At 32.8% G+C, this 15,889-nt stretch overlaps 1 protein-coding gene across 1 annotated transcript in view; it reads right to left on the bottom strand.

Annotated features, from left to right (window-relative positions):
* LOC127720310 (orexin receptor type 2-like) overlaps positions 1 to 15,889 on the bottom strand; it is a 58,239-nt gene that overhangs the window by 25,405 nt on the left and 16,945 nt on the right. Inside the window, exon 2 of the mRNA XM_052226880.1 lies at positions 4,586 to 4,641. The gene's annotated coding sequence lies outside the window, so the exon portion shown is untranslated. The remainder of the gene's footprint in view (positions 1 to 4,585; positions 4,642 to 15,889) is intronic.

Raw genomic sequence — 15,889 nt, 5'->3', positions numbered from 1 at the left:
TAGCAAAACGCTAATTGCACCCCGATTAAAAATACCGTTGGAAGTTCATTATTTTATAACATATCATTGTTTTATCTTCCTTGTAATTCATTTCGTCATTAGTTCCAAAGGTAGAACTGAACGAATCAATTCAGTCAGTTACTATTATGAAGGTCTGAATGAGCGTTACAGAAAAATAGAATAAAGGGCAAACAAAATAAAGAATAGAAATAAAGGGGAAGCTTAATTATACAGAGAATAATGGGTAAAATAAGTAAAGAATAGAGAAAAAATGGTCTGAAAATTAAAAAAAAAAAAGAGAATTGAAGGAGCCCCCACCCAGACCCTCTATAATGTAGATCTTTGACAATGGTTTCATAGAGTTAGCGCCTAATTGGAACATCTAAAAATCATATACGTGGAACAGAATTAAAAAAAAAACAAAAAAAAAAAACAAGAAAAAAAAAAACGAATCAACTTATTTCAATCATAAATCAAATAATGAATCAATGAATATGCAATTATATTTTAAGTGTCAGGAACTCTGGCTTAAGTAAGAAAGAGGTAAACTAGTTTAAAATTTGTTAAAAAGAATTCTATATGTTCGTTCGTCTCAAAAGTCGTTTATGAATACCGTTGAAGCTTTATTATACGATTTGAGGTCGATTAACTGTATACTTCCATCTTGGATTGTAAAATATCAGTATACAATCGGTCTTGTTCTAAGCTTTAATCTGCAAATTTTAAAACAGATTGGCAAGTAATGTACAAAACTGTTTATTTGAATAAAGAAAAATAAGTTATGTATTGCATTATTTACACTGTTTTAACTAATACCAAATATTCGTTTTTGTAGAATCGTTTTTTCAACTTACCCATTTAAGGGGAGATAACTCTAAGAAATATTCTATAAAGGAATGTTACAGAAGTTTTCATTTTTTATTTGAAACAAGAAAACAAGATGGGTGACACCATCTTTTCTTTTTATTTTCTTAATGCATATTAAATGTATTATAAAACATATCTTCTCATATTTTATTTTAAAATTCTATCTCATAGATTTTTTGTAATTCACAAAAAAAAGTGTTTTTTTTCATGAATAAACTATTCAAAATTGACCACTTGTAGCTTAAAATATAGCACGGTGACCCATACTTTTATTATATTTTTGAAAAAAGCATTGTAAGATCTACATTTTGGCAAAGTATAAGAACATTCTATCTGAGGAAATATAAACCAATGAACCACCTTAAGATCAGTGCTTTACCCTTGTGGTTATGCTATTCGTCACTAGTTAAAAAAGTAGAATTGAACGAATTATTTTAGTTAGTATGAACACAAGAACATGTATGAGTGAAGATTCTTTATTGTTTTGTCCATTTTTCTCTATTCTTTATAGTTTTTGCCCATTATTCTCCATTCTGTAAACCATCATCCACACCCGCATGAGTACACGTCGATGAGATAGCAAAGAAAACGACAAATACCTTTTTGACAGCTGTTCAATCTAGTTCGCTTTCACGTGGAACCTCTACCAACCAAGAAACTCGGTCAGTTTTCACGTGTCCTTTGGTACGATGAACCTTATTAAAATGCAATAACGGTACGAGAAACCGTTTTTAAACAGTTTTTACCATTGCTTGCAAGATGTTTCTATTAATAAAACCTTTCTTAAAACTGTAAACTCCAACTGCAAGTTTAAGGATCGTGTGCATCCTTTGGTTAAAAGGCTGTGTTTACACCACAAAATTTACCTTGAGTGCAAACAAACCTGGACAATTTTTAAGGGATAGCATACCCTAGATATAAAAAATTCAAATACATTTTATGTTGCTTGCAACTCCTTGCTTTATAATGCGTTGGTTTGAACTATTTTTTACGGCGCGCCAAACAACCGAGTTGTAATGATTTATCTATGATATCGTGTACGCGCAAGGAACATTGCATATTCACAATTCACACGTGTGCATCTAGTTAACGCACCACGTGTTCGAACATGGCATGATATTTAATGCCTGAAATAAGTTATAACTGGTGTTAATATGTCCTTTGATTGAGTTAAGCTATTTCAGTTGATTTTTTATTGTGTGTCTTTCTATGTTGTGATGTTACACTATTGTTTCAGAAAAAGGGTGAAGGTTTGGTACCATCAAAACGTTAAAACCCGCTGCATTTGTTTGCACCTGTCCTAAGTCAGGAATCTTATGTTCAGTAGTTGTCGTTTGTTGATGTGGTTCATAAGTGTTTCTCGTTTCTCGTTTTTATATAGATTAGACCGTTGGTTTTCCCGTTTGAATGGTTTTACACTAGTAATTTTTGGGGCCCTTTATAGCTTACTGTTCGGTGTGAGCCAAGGCTCCGTGTTGAAGACCGTACTTTGACCTATAATGGTTTACTTTTTTAAATTTTGACTTGGATGGAGAGTTGTCTCATTGGCACTCATACCACATCTTCTTATATCTATATAAAGTGACTTCGTATTAATTTTATACATTTTGCAAAACTTAACAAACACTTCTAGGCAGTATGCTGTTTTAAAACGCTTTTACGTACAGACAGCCTCGTATAAATAATCACAGTATTTATATGACATAAACTTTTTTTGGGTTTTAACGAGTATTAAAATGGTATATTTAAGATTTGGAATCTCATTACTGCATTTGCTGATGTTTTTTTTTAAATTTTTTTTTTGGAATATGAGGCATTTCACATAACGTTAATAAGCAAGTTCACAAAGTATATGACTATGGTAATCGAGAAGTTGGCATTTCTTTCATTGACAACATAATATTTGTGTATAAAGGTCAGTTCTAAATTTTCTTTTATTAGTACACGCTTCTCCTATATCAGCTTTTTGTGGTTTGATTGAAAAAAATATTCCCATTCTGTCTTACGTGAATGTCTATACAATTATACTATTAAAAACAAACTCGATTCGTTGGTCCCCGATGGCGTCAGACTGGAAATGTCTGTATTTTTTAAGTTTTATATTCTTTTGAAATTTTAAAATCAAACTATACTTCAGACTTCACATTTTATTTGTGTTGTTCTCAAGTATTTTAACAAACTACTTTTGAGTATTATCTAGTCATATTTGCATTCGTAATTTGATAAGAATCTTGCATTCGCTACATGTATATGTTATGGCGTTTAACAATCACTAGTCAATTAAAATTTTTAAAAAAATCCTCAGGATCGATTAATTGACGGCATCTATTTCTATATCAGAACATATTTTCAAAAGGTTTTATCCCTCTTACAAAAATCTTACTTAGTTGACTCATTTGTACACAGTTCAAGATTATATTTTGAACGATAAGGAGAAAATCGGTTGATTTTGCGCGACAAAATACGGAACTAACCCGAATAATTCAGTCGTTATATTCCACTGCTCTACGATGGCTACATCGCGAGTGGGAGAGTCGATCACGGGGTGGGACTGAATTATTCGGGTTAATACGGAACATGATGATATGGGGTATCCATCCATGACACAAAATCGGTACATGCTGTGCATGTTCTTCGTCTCAAAGTCACAGTGAGGCCTTCAACACGGAGCAAAATAATTCTCACCTCACTGCAAGTTTAAGACGGCCGTAGCACCGGCTTGAGCGAAATTCTTTGCAAAAAAGATTTTCATAGCTTTGTAAGGTAAAAAAAGAACATACTTGAAAGTAGTACATATATTTTAAACAAAATAGTTCCTACGCATAGATTTAAATATAAAACTATGTAGAACATATTTTAGTAATTAAGGTATCAGATGAAAGATGCGGGACTTGTGATCCTTGTAAAACACATATTGACTGATAATTTTGAATAATACAAAAATGTATGAATGAATTCTATAATTGAGGGCTTATCACAGGCACTTGTTTCTATCCATGGGAAGGTCGACTATCCATATGTAATAGAAAAAGGTGGCTAACGAATGTTTGTCAATGATAGTAAGGTTAGTACCATAAAGAGGAACGCTGAGGGGGATATAAAATTTGTTTAGTGTTAAAGAGGAAAATATTCAATGAATCGATTCATATAAGGTAAGGATTTTTTGCATTAAGTTAAAGGTAACAAAAAGCGTCGTGACATTCGTTAGCCACCTTATGATAGTCGACCTTCCCATGGATAGAAACAAGTGTATGTGGGGCTTATGCATATTTTATACAAGTAACGACTGAGCATTTTCATTTCAAAATTGCAAGCATTTGTAATGATATTATTGTTGCCCCTATTTTACATTGAAGCTTTAAGTAAGGTTAGATTAAGTGATGAAATGATTGTCAAAATTGAGATGTATTTCTATAGGATTCAGCTCTAAAACATCACAATATTTTATTCAATTTCATCTCATTGATGACAAAATTAATCAATTTATAATGTGATTTATTTACTTAATTAATTTTGGGTGTTTAATCCCAATATTTTTTATATTCAAGGCATAAAATAATTACATGTGTAAGGTCATTTATTTATTTAACCCGATTAGAACGCAAACTGCAGTTGTTAAAAGACAGTACTAGTTATTTTTTGTTGTTGACAATTTGGGTTTTACTGTACATATCTTCAAAAACTTACCATGACCATGATGACAAGAAAAACTACTTACGCAATATGTTTTCCAGATCTTCTATCTGATGATCCAACCGTACTATAATGTATTCACTGTAAATACAAATCAGATGAAATTAAATTAAATTAAATATTATGATGTAACAGAACTGAATTCTACAGAATATATTTCAATTTTGACAATAGTTTTATCACTCAAACTAAACTTTTATGCTAAATGGGGGCAAACAATTATGGCGTTACAAGTGCATGCGATTCGAATATAATACAGACACGCATAACACGTCTAGATAATCACCAGAGAGCAAACACAATAAATACACATGTTCTCTGTCGTCAGTTACAGCAAAATGCCTTGAGTGTGTAGGTAAAGGTAATAGCTTTGGTTAGCTTGCTTGCTAGCTGAACCGTGAAGTCATTATTGAGTAAGGTCGTCTACCCTCCTTTGATAGTAGACTAGTCAGACGGACAACCAATCTATCTGTCTGTAGGACTACACTACTCCGAAAGGAGGGTAGTATACCTAACCTAATAATGATTGATCGTAGAAAGCGGAATAAATAGCTACATATACATACTAGGCAATATGTGTTTAGTGTCTCTTTATTTCAGCTGTTTTTGCACGAGTCTAAGAAACGGGTGAAATATTTCTTCTTTATTTCCTTGCCCGTATTTCTCTAACCTCCATAATTCTCTATTCTGAATAACCCATTGTAGCATGGACATTAACCCCACGCCTATTATTTTAATACCAGTCTGTGAAAATGCTTTGCGTTGTCACAATGTATTCCACGTATCATTTTAACAAGTTCGTACATTGACAATTGCAATCGCTTTTCCATGTGCATTAACCCCATGCCTCCTACTATTTTAATACCAGTCTATGAAAATGCTTTGCGTCGTCACAATGTATTCCGCGCATAATTTTAACAAGTTCTCACATTGACAATTGCAATCGCTTTTCCATGTGCATTAACCCCAAGACTCCTATTATTTTGATACTAGTCTGTGGAAATGCTTTGCGTCGTCACAATGTATTCCACGTATCATTTTAACAAGTTCTTACATTGACGCAATCGTTTTTCCATGTAAAGGTAAATTGCATTGCAAAACAAATGTCAATAGAAATTGAACAAATCAATTTTGTGATGTAATTACCAATATATAGAGCAATGATTTTAAGTAATTTTAAAACCTTGAAATTACTTGATAGCACGAATGAAATATTAAACAACGACTACTTTATAATATTTCAAATACCAAATTTTATTCTGTCAGAGTAAATTAAACTTATACGAAAAAGATTAATGTCAAGGTAATCCAACTTTATTCTACACAGGCTAAATCAAGTAGATTTCTGTACTACTAGTTATAGATTAAAATTATATTTCAACTTGAACAAGGCTTAACATATAGTTCTGCTTCCCGTCTCCCTATCTACCCTAGCCCTTTTTATGGACATTTTGTCTAAGCTCTTTTTAATTCTAGAACACCAATCCATATAGTCTATGTGATAAATTGAAAACCGTAAATTTATTTTACTACCTTCCGGTACTCATTTTCCGCCAGGCGACAGGTAACACATATAACCTTGTGTATAGCCCAGTCAAAAATGTACAATTCCGATACAGATTTCGGTTCGTATAGGCGAAAATTTTATCCAACATTAGAAGATAACAAGGCAGGAATTACAAACCATCAAACCATAAACGAAGGAACACAGACAAAAAGAAAAACGAAAGATTAACAGACGATTAACAGTACACAGAAAACAGACCACCTACTGACTCATCAAAGAGTTGTTGAAAGGGTTTTTTAACGTGCAGAGAACAGGCTACCTTCACGGGCGTCGTATGTAACGCCCCCGTATATAAGATAAGCAAGATTATCAAAATGCATTGTTCAGTTGCCTCGGTCCTCTTGAGTGTTTTATTTTTTATTTTTTGGCCTTTCCTGTTTTTTTGTTTATTATTTGTTTCTTGTCAAATGTCAAAATCTTAGATACTTTATTCCTTGGATTTGCACAACGTGACGTCAGCCTTTTTATTTGGATTACTTCACTTAGTTATAGATTGAAAAATATATATTATATAAAATTTGCGGATAATCAAGACATTTTCCGTCTTGGATCTAAAACTAATGTGTCTTTTAAAACTTTCTTTTGGCGGATGTGTACAAATATGCTATGTAATTCTAAGGTAAAATCATGTTTTTAAAAGAATTTGGTCGAAAACCCGAGAAAAAAGGCAAGATAAAATTTTTTCGTTATTTTATATAGCAATTATACTACGGTTCCGCCTCCGAATTTAAAATTGTAAAGTCTGAAAGTTTTCAAAGTTGTCAAGATGAAAATAAGGAGATGAGGTATGATTGTCAATGAGACAACTATCCACCAAAGTTCAAATAAAATGGATGAAAGCAATTATAGGCGACCGTACGGCCTTCAACAATGAGAAAAAACCTATACCGTATAGTCGGCTTTAAAAAGCCCCTACATGAAAAATATGAAACAATTCAATTGAGAAAACTAACGGCCTAATTCATAACAAAACAATTAACGAAAAACCAATATGACAGACATTAACCAACGACAACCACTGAACTACAGGCTCCTGACTTGGTACACGAACAGAGGGAAAAACAAATGTACAATTCGCCTACATTGTATATGCGGACAAATTGATGATGCGACTCATGAATATGCATATTTATTTTAGGGGCATGTATAATTCTTCTAAAATGGCTGTCATCATGATAAGGCAATATGGCCGCTAAGTAAATTAGCAAAGTACTCAAAATTATTCCATAAGTTTTTTTTTCTCGTCGTTTTTGATGAATATGATGTTGATTGCAAATTTATATACTTCCTGTTATATTTAATTACATATGTTTTCTAAACTCTGGGAGATTTAAAGCTTTACATGATGTGAAAATATATATGTATATTGTTGAACATTAGACCTTTAGATGTGATTTTGTGTCGTTGGCTTTCCGTCTTATTTCTTATACCCAACATCTTCTTTTCAAATTAGAAATTAAATTATAATCTACAGTGATAGCAAAATCTTATCACAATACATGAAATGAGTAGCATTTGAGTAATGAGCCTTGATTTGAGGAACCAATTTAACTATTGTAAAAAAATTACTTATTCTGATTATTTTGCTGTGCTTTTGTACCAAATTGACACACTTGCTAAAATTGTGTCTGCTATATGCATTTCTGTTTATATACCACCAGCAAACAAGGTTATTATGGCGTGCATATATGAATCGCCCTGTTCGTTCGTCTATGCGTGTGCCTTGAAAGTGTATTACCCTGCTGAACAAATAAACAGATATGAGCGGTGGATAGGGTTTACAAAATTGAGAATGATGGACAAAGTGTGCAGAATAAAGGGCAAAAAAATTAAGATAAGAGAAAAAAATTTAAATACGCAAACAACAATAAAGATTAGAGAATAATGAGGTGCTAAAATATAAAGAATAGAGACTAATGGGCAAAATAGATAAAGTATAGAGAATAATGGACAAAATAGATAAAGAATAGAGAATAATGGACAAAATAGATAAAGTATAGGGAATAATGGACAAAATAGATAAAGAATAGAGACTAATGGGCAAAATAGATAAAGTATGGAGACTAATCATATGGACAAAATAGATAAAGAATAGAGACTAATGGGCAAAATAGATAAAGTATGGAGACTAATGGACAAAATAGATAAAGTATAGAGAATAATGGACAAAATAGATAAAGAATAGAGACTAATGGGCAAAATAGATAAAGTATAGAGAATAATGGACAAAATAGATAAAGAATAGAGACTAATGGGCAAAATAGATAAAGTATAGAGACTAATGGACAAAATAGACAAAGAATAGAGACTAATGGGCAAAATAGATAAAGTATAGAGAATAATGGACAAAATAGATAAAGTATAGAGAAAAACAGTCTCTTGGACACCTTCCCCGTTTCCATTCTCATCTTTATTCTATAAAAGAATAAAGAAATGAACGACCCCCATCCAGACCCTCAGATATTGATGAAACTTTCCACAGTTGTAGCAAACTACTTAAATGAAAGGGGCGATAATCGACTTGCTTACTTCTTCGATATTGCAATTTCTCTAAAGTACAACTCCCCTGAACGGCTCGTTGGATGTTAATAGAACTTTACACGAAGAACACTACCTGAGGATGTTATTAAATGAATATAATCCAGGTCAAACATTTTAAAGAGAAAATAATCGAAATGCGGGGCGGGATATCTTTTTATGAGTTAACTGTCAGATCTATCTTTTATTGTCATGGAATTTGTGTCGTTTGTCATCAAGGTTGGTCTTATTCAATTTGACGACTTTTATAAAGAAATTACAAAAGACATAAACAGTATTTACCTGTTCAATTTGCAATCACGTCGATACTTGCCAAGCCTTAAGAAAAATCGTCAAGTTTCCAACACAAAAGCAGCTGTTGCTTTCAAGGACAACTAATGGCCCTATGACATTACAATATAATCATGATAATCAATTTGTTGGAGATTTCTCATTTCCAGCATGCGAAAAGTGTCATAAATCTTATAATTTAGTCTATTCTCAACAAATATTTCATATACAATATCTGTACCTTCTGGCAATAATGTTCAGAAAGAAAAAAAAAATGAAATTGTTTTCATCATGCGATATTTGCAGTGTTTAGAATCATGATATTTAAGGCGGAATTTGCACGGAATCAAAGATATGAAATGTAGAGAAAATATGCAGAGGTGATAGTAAAACGAAAGATAACTGCTTCAAAAAATCTCGAAAGAAAGACGAAAAGAGGTATGGTCAGTTTCTTCTAAATTTGTTATTTAAAGTCGATAAAAATCAAACGACGAAAATTAGGTAGGCCTTCCGCAATCCAGAAGTAGCGGGATTACTCAGCGTATACAAATCTATATATATAAAAATATATATATACAGTATATGTACCCATCAAAAAATATATAAATTTATTAATTCGAGCTTTTGAAACAGGACGAAAAGCGAGTCTTGCCCAGCTTTTCTCCTGTTTCGTAGCGAGTTCCAATACATTTTATATTTCCGACAATGTACATATATTGTTTTTTTCCTGCAATTTACACCCGGAACTTTAAACGGTTTAGTCCTTCAATCAAAATAGTTGTCTCTGATTTTTCAAAGAAATCGACATATTTAAACGCGGACCGCGAAGAGGACCCAAAAATTAACTGCAACACAAAATAGAAATTTTCACATTACCGTTTGTTAAATTTGGAAGCGTAGTAACATGAAACTTTATTTGTTTTAAGTACAAATAAGGCAAACATTTATTTGTGTACCTGTTATTTGTACAATAGTTAGCGAATTGCAGGATAAATTTGATTATAATAGACAGAATTTGTGAAATAGAAGTTCATTCCAGACTATGCCAAACAGAAGTTGATAATACATGTACCAAACTATGACATATGTTTGTTGAAAATACACTTTCCGGAAAAAGTAGTAATTTGCTTCAAACGTGCATCAATTCAAATGTATCAACTTTAATCCTAAATGTCAAGGATACGTTCTTCTTAACGTGTTTGTGTTTATATTTTGTCGAGATGTCAAAATTAGGCAATTGTTGTCAATTTCTTTATAAATTGCTTATTACCAATAAGAAGCAGAATATCAATTTGCTAAACGTCTAATTTTAAAATCACTGCAATAACATGTAATGTACTTTGCTAATTTACAGCAAGCCTCAGGCACAGGGCAATCTTCGACAAATATATATTATTTTCGTTTGTGGGGGATAAACCTTCGTTAAAGGAGACAAAGTTAACGTAAAATCAGCAATGCGCTTGTAAGGATAAATTCAGTAAATAAATATACCAATATCAAGGACCACCCCAAATTGGAAACTGATTTATGGGTAACATTTAAGACCAGTGCTCCCTTGCTTAGTCGATAATGTTTACTATGAATATTTGTTGATCAGATCGATGGATCAAACCAAGGGTTTGAAAAATAAAAAAAAAAATGAATTCTGAATGCCTTTATTTTTTTCTACTGCAAGATGGAAAAGTAATGGGGTCGATGTAGGAATTCTGTGCTAATGTATTGTAAAATTGAGAATGGAAATGGGGAATGTGTCAAAGAGACAACAACCCGACCATAGAGCAGACAACAGCCGAAGGCCACCAATGGGTCTTCAATGCAGCGGGAAACTCCCGCACCCGGAGGCGTCCTTCAGCTGGCCCCTAAACAAATATGTATACTAGTTCAGTGATAATGGACGTCATACTAAACTCCAAATTATACACAGGAAACTAAAATTAAAAATGATACAAGACTAACAAAGGCCAGAGGCTCCTGACTTAGGACAGGCGCAAAAATGCAAAAATGTGTATGTATACCAGGCCATGTAAATGGCACAAAATAATGCCGCATGACCCTAAGGTGTTTTTATTGTTGCAAAAGATGGTGTTACATTTGTAATTTAGTGAATGATATATGAAAGCATCTGATTCCTTAAGGTTAACCAGGTATAAGTTTAATGCAAGACATAGGTTTGCATTGACGTCAATAATAATTTTAATTACTGAATTTACACCGTTAAAAGACAGTGTTATCATTGCCCTTTAAACATTCATTTGACACAGAATTTCTGATACTTTGAAGCTTAGAATATATTTATAAAAATGGTTGATGTAAACATATCAGTGAGTTTTAAGAGTTATGTACCTTAACTCAGATACAAATCCGAACTGGATTATTTATACATCAATCGGCGATCCTCGGGTGAATTCGTTACTCTAACGGAATCGGTCGAGTTTAGACGAGTGGTTTATAAACCTTGGATTTTTTTTTATTTTAATTTTTTTTCCTACATAATTATGCCATTTTCACTGTGCTTAATTTGGTAATCTTTAAATTCAATTTTGTCTCATACAAAATGATAAAGTCATAGCTGTTTGACATCTAGCGGCAAAATAGTATATGCATATCAATGACATGATGATAATATCTTAAAGCTATCACTATCTCTGGTCTATACTTAACCATCGGGCGGAAACGGATTTTAACGTCTAGACTCACAATGTCATATAAAGCAGGAATAATTATATTTCTTTCGGACCCATTACTATAACTCCAAACCAACCGGTCTTTGTTTCTTAATGTTATTATTTCAAAAAGCCGTGTTCCTTCCAGATTACAATTATATTGTCAAGTCATTAAAGTTCGCGCTTTGATATGATCAGGGATGTATTAACGACCTCCAGCATTCGAAATGAGCATGCTACCGAGATATTATGAGGCGTTACAGACAAAGACGTCATCAATTATCAAGAATTAAAAGACGCCAAACAGTTTTTACTATTACACAAGATTCCTTTTGTTGATTGCACTGAAATCTGTACCATATGTTTATTTTACTTGTAACGGGATTTCTTCGTCTAGATGTTTGTCCACGGGGACATTCATACGGCTTAATAATGTGTGTCATATCAATACAAAAGATGTTCTCGGGAGAAACAAGAAGTAAGTCGAACCGACCGCTAGAGTTAGAAATAACACGCAGCTTGTTAAATTTTTAGCCTAAAAATCTCTAAAACCAGATTAATTTCACTCAGAATAAATGGAATCAATAAATGAGGTGCATGTATTTCTTATAAGTACTTTTTACCAGGATGCAAAGGAAGATTGATATTTAATATCGACATTAAAAGTTTAAAGATTAGTATGTATTAACACCGTCTACAGTCTATTTTGCAAATGGGAGTTGTAAATTGAGAAGAGAATTAGAAGCATATACTTTCTATCAATGTTATATATATAGCTCATGTGTATTGCTTACTTCGGAATATTCAGTAGAGCAGGGCATTAGGGGTTACAGTGGACTACGGAACTAATGTGGACCACTAAACTGTCTGAACAAGTATTTCTTGGGATTTATGTTGTCCATTTTATGTATTACTAACACCTACATGTTGATTTTTACTGCTGGTCCATCACACACGCTGCATTTAAATTGATTGATTGTTGGTGTTTTATGCCTCCTTCATTTCTATACCATAGTACCCAGAACTAAATTTATACGTTGTATTTGGTTTACAGCTTGATTTAGAAGAAACACCGACATAGCTAGATGATACAATTAATTATCTAATTACTACCACATTTTATAATAATTAGTAATGTAATTTTCATTGTTATTAATAAATGTTATATGAGTATTTTAAACCAAATCTTGAATTCTATCCTAATTCTATCCTATTTTGGGTAAATTTCAGAAATTCAAATGTGACGTCATCTTTTTTTGCGTTGATCTCTTTGGCTAGCTCGGCTGTGAATTTTTATGTGCTGGTTTATGTTGTTTTATGTATCCGTTTTTATTCTGTAGTTGGTCACCACTTCTGTGTTATCATGTATATCTATTATATAGTCATTTTTATACATTTACTATTTTCAAAAGTATGAACTATTCTAAATACTAAGAATTTTTTTTATCCCAGACAAATAACCTTAGCCGTATTTGGCACAACTTTTTGGAACTTTTGGTCCTCAATGCTCTTCATCTTGTACTTGTTTTGGCTTTCAAACTTGTTTGATCTGAGCGTCACTGGTTAAGTCTTGTGTGGACGAAACGCGCGTCTTGCGTATTAAATTCTAAACCCGGTACCTTTTGTTAGCTATTATTCGTATGTTTCTCTGTCCTATATGTTCTCCCATTTATTTGTATTATAGTCCTGTCATGTAATGCTGTCATTTTAATGTTATATTTAACATTGCCATAAAAGCGGGAGGTTTGGCTAGCCACAAAACCATGTTCAACCCACCATTTTTTTCTTAAAATGTCCTGTACCAAGTCAGGAAAATGGCAATTGTTATATTATAGTTCGTTTCTGTGTGTGTTACATTTCAATGTTGTGTTTCTGTTGAGTCGTAGTTCTCCTCTTATATTTAATGTGTTTCCCTCAGTTTTAGTTTGTAATCCGGATTTGTTTTTTTTTCTCAATCGATTTATGAATTTCGAACAGCGGTATACTATTGTTGCCTTTATCCAGCAACACGACGGGTGCCACATATGGAGCAGGATCTGCTTACCATTCCGGAGTACCTGAAATCACCCCCAGTTTTTGGTGGGGTTCGTGTTGCTCAGTCTTAATTTTTCTATGTTGTGTTTTGTATGCTATTGTTTGTCTGTTGGTCTTTTTCTTTTTTAACCATGGCGTTGTCAGTTTATTTTCGACTTATGAGTTTAAATGTCCCTCTGGTATCTTTCGCCTCTCTTTTATATTGGCTGAGGAAGACAGAGTATCCGGAGAGAACCCCTGATCTAAAATCTAGTAATTAAAGTAAATCAAGATCGGAGGTAAAACCACTTTGCCGAAGAGGAGTTCGAACTCCACTTTTAGTGTTGACGGGCAAGTGATCACTGCAATTGAATTACTTCGAACACTCGGCCATCAAAGCGCCTCGGCTGTATTAAAGTATTACTATGACACTTTTCAGACAACATATTTCTGAGATGAATAAATGGAGACGTACATCAATAAGATAGCAACCCATTAAGTGTAGATTGACGTTTTCTTTTAACTGTTGCTTTGTGTGTTAGCACGTTAAAATGCAACTTTGGGCAGTTGTCTAATACAAAGCAGGGTATATTTGTGTCTCAATTGTTATAAATAGTATCGTCCTCCTTATGCAAATATATGAGTTTAAATCCCGCACGTGACAGGTACGTTAGCTCTAATCTTCATTTCCTAGAATAGCCAGTTTTCCTGTTGAAGGTCGGTGGTTTTTACCGAATTCCTCCACAAATAAAGACTGGCTACAACGCAATAGCCAATATTGCTGAAACTGGCGTTAAACACTAAAAATCAATCAATCAAACAGCTACCAATCCCTAATCAAATAAGCAAACCATATTCTTAAATTCACAGTAATATTTAAGTGTGTTTTTCTTCTATAACTTGCAATGATAAATTGAATAAAAAGTAAAATAACAAAAATACCGAACTCCATGGAAAATTCAAAACGGAAAGACCCTTATCAAATGGCAAAATCAAAAGCACAAACACATCAACGAATGGAAAACTACTGTCATATTCCTGACTTGAAATAAAGCCGTCTGTGATGCATGGAGTTTTTTTTTTTTTTTTACTTTTGATTTTTGATTATCCCATTAAAAACAAATCAGCGTAAACCAATCAATTAATGCATTTAATCGTACCTCATCATTCTGCTGCTAAATATTGAAATTATAGGTTATAAGACATCAATATGACAGCATTTTCATGTTACAATAATGAGCGTTGGAATCAATTTCAAAATAATTGGGGAGATAATGATGCATCCTGGGATAGGTAGTTATCAAAGAGAAATGAAAACTTTAAAAAGATTAAATTCAAAAAAAGTTTTAAAGATCAAAGATTTTAAATCAGCTTAGCATACCCACTGCTTATTAAATGCCTTGATGGGATTATATTTGAATATCAAAGGGATCATTCGCTATAATCAATGTCCTGAATCAGGATTCATTTCAAAACTGAACAGAAACCTTGGGATTATTTATGATCTTATGTATTAAGATCTTAGTTTTCTAGCAAGTTGACCAATTGTAATTTACTGTTAGAACTTAATAACGGGTACGCGTAATGCTTAGAACGGAGAAAACCAGTTTGCCAAATACCAAAAAGAACAAAAAAACAAAAACCAAAAGAGACCAAGTTAATGCTTTACATTTAAAGATGTTTCAGATTATATACCTTGTCTCGAAGAGAGGTGAATATAGTGATGTACATGTCCGTCCGTCCGTTTCACCGAATGAGGCAAAATGATTTGATTTTTGATTATCCCATTAAAGACAAATCAGCGTAATCTAACCAATTAATGCAATTAATCGTACCCCTGCTGCTAAATATTGAAATTCGGTTATAAGACATCAATATGACAGCATTTTCATATTACAATAATGAGCGTTGGAAATTGAAGGGAATAATGATGTGTCTTGGGATATCAAAGAGAAATGAACACTTTGAACAGATTAAATCTAGAAAAAGTTTTAAAGATCAAAGAAATTAAATCAGCCTAGAATACCAACTGCTTATTATATGCTTTAATGGGTTTACATTCGAGTATAAAAGGGATCAGAAGTTATAATCAGGATTCATTTCACAACTGAACAGAAACCTTGGGATTATGTATAATCTTATGTATTAAGGTCTTAGTTTTCAAGCAAGTTGATCAAATGTGGTTTGGTGTTAGAACTTAATAACGGGTACGCGTAATCATTATGCTTAAAACAGAGAAAACTAGTTTGCCAAATACCAAAACAAAAACCAAAAAAGA

The sequence above is a fragment of the Mytilus californianus genome, unplaced genomic scaffold (assembly GCF_021869535.1).
Source record: "Mytilus californianus isolate M0D057914Y unplaced genomic scaffold, xbMytCali1.0.p SCAF_11, whole genome shotgun sequence".
NCBI lineage: Eukaryota > Metazoa > Mollusca > Bivalvia > Mytilida > Mytilidae > Mytilus > Mytilus californianus.
The sequence above is the reverse complement of the archived record's forward strand: the minus strand, read 5'-3'. Positions and strand labels throughout refer to the sequence as shown.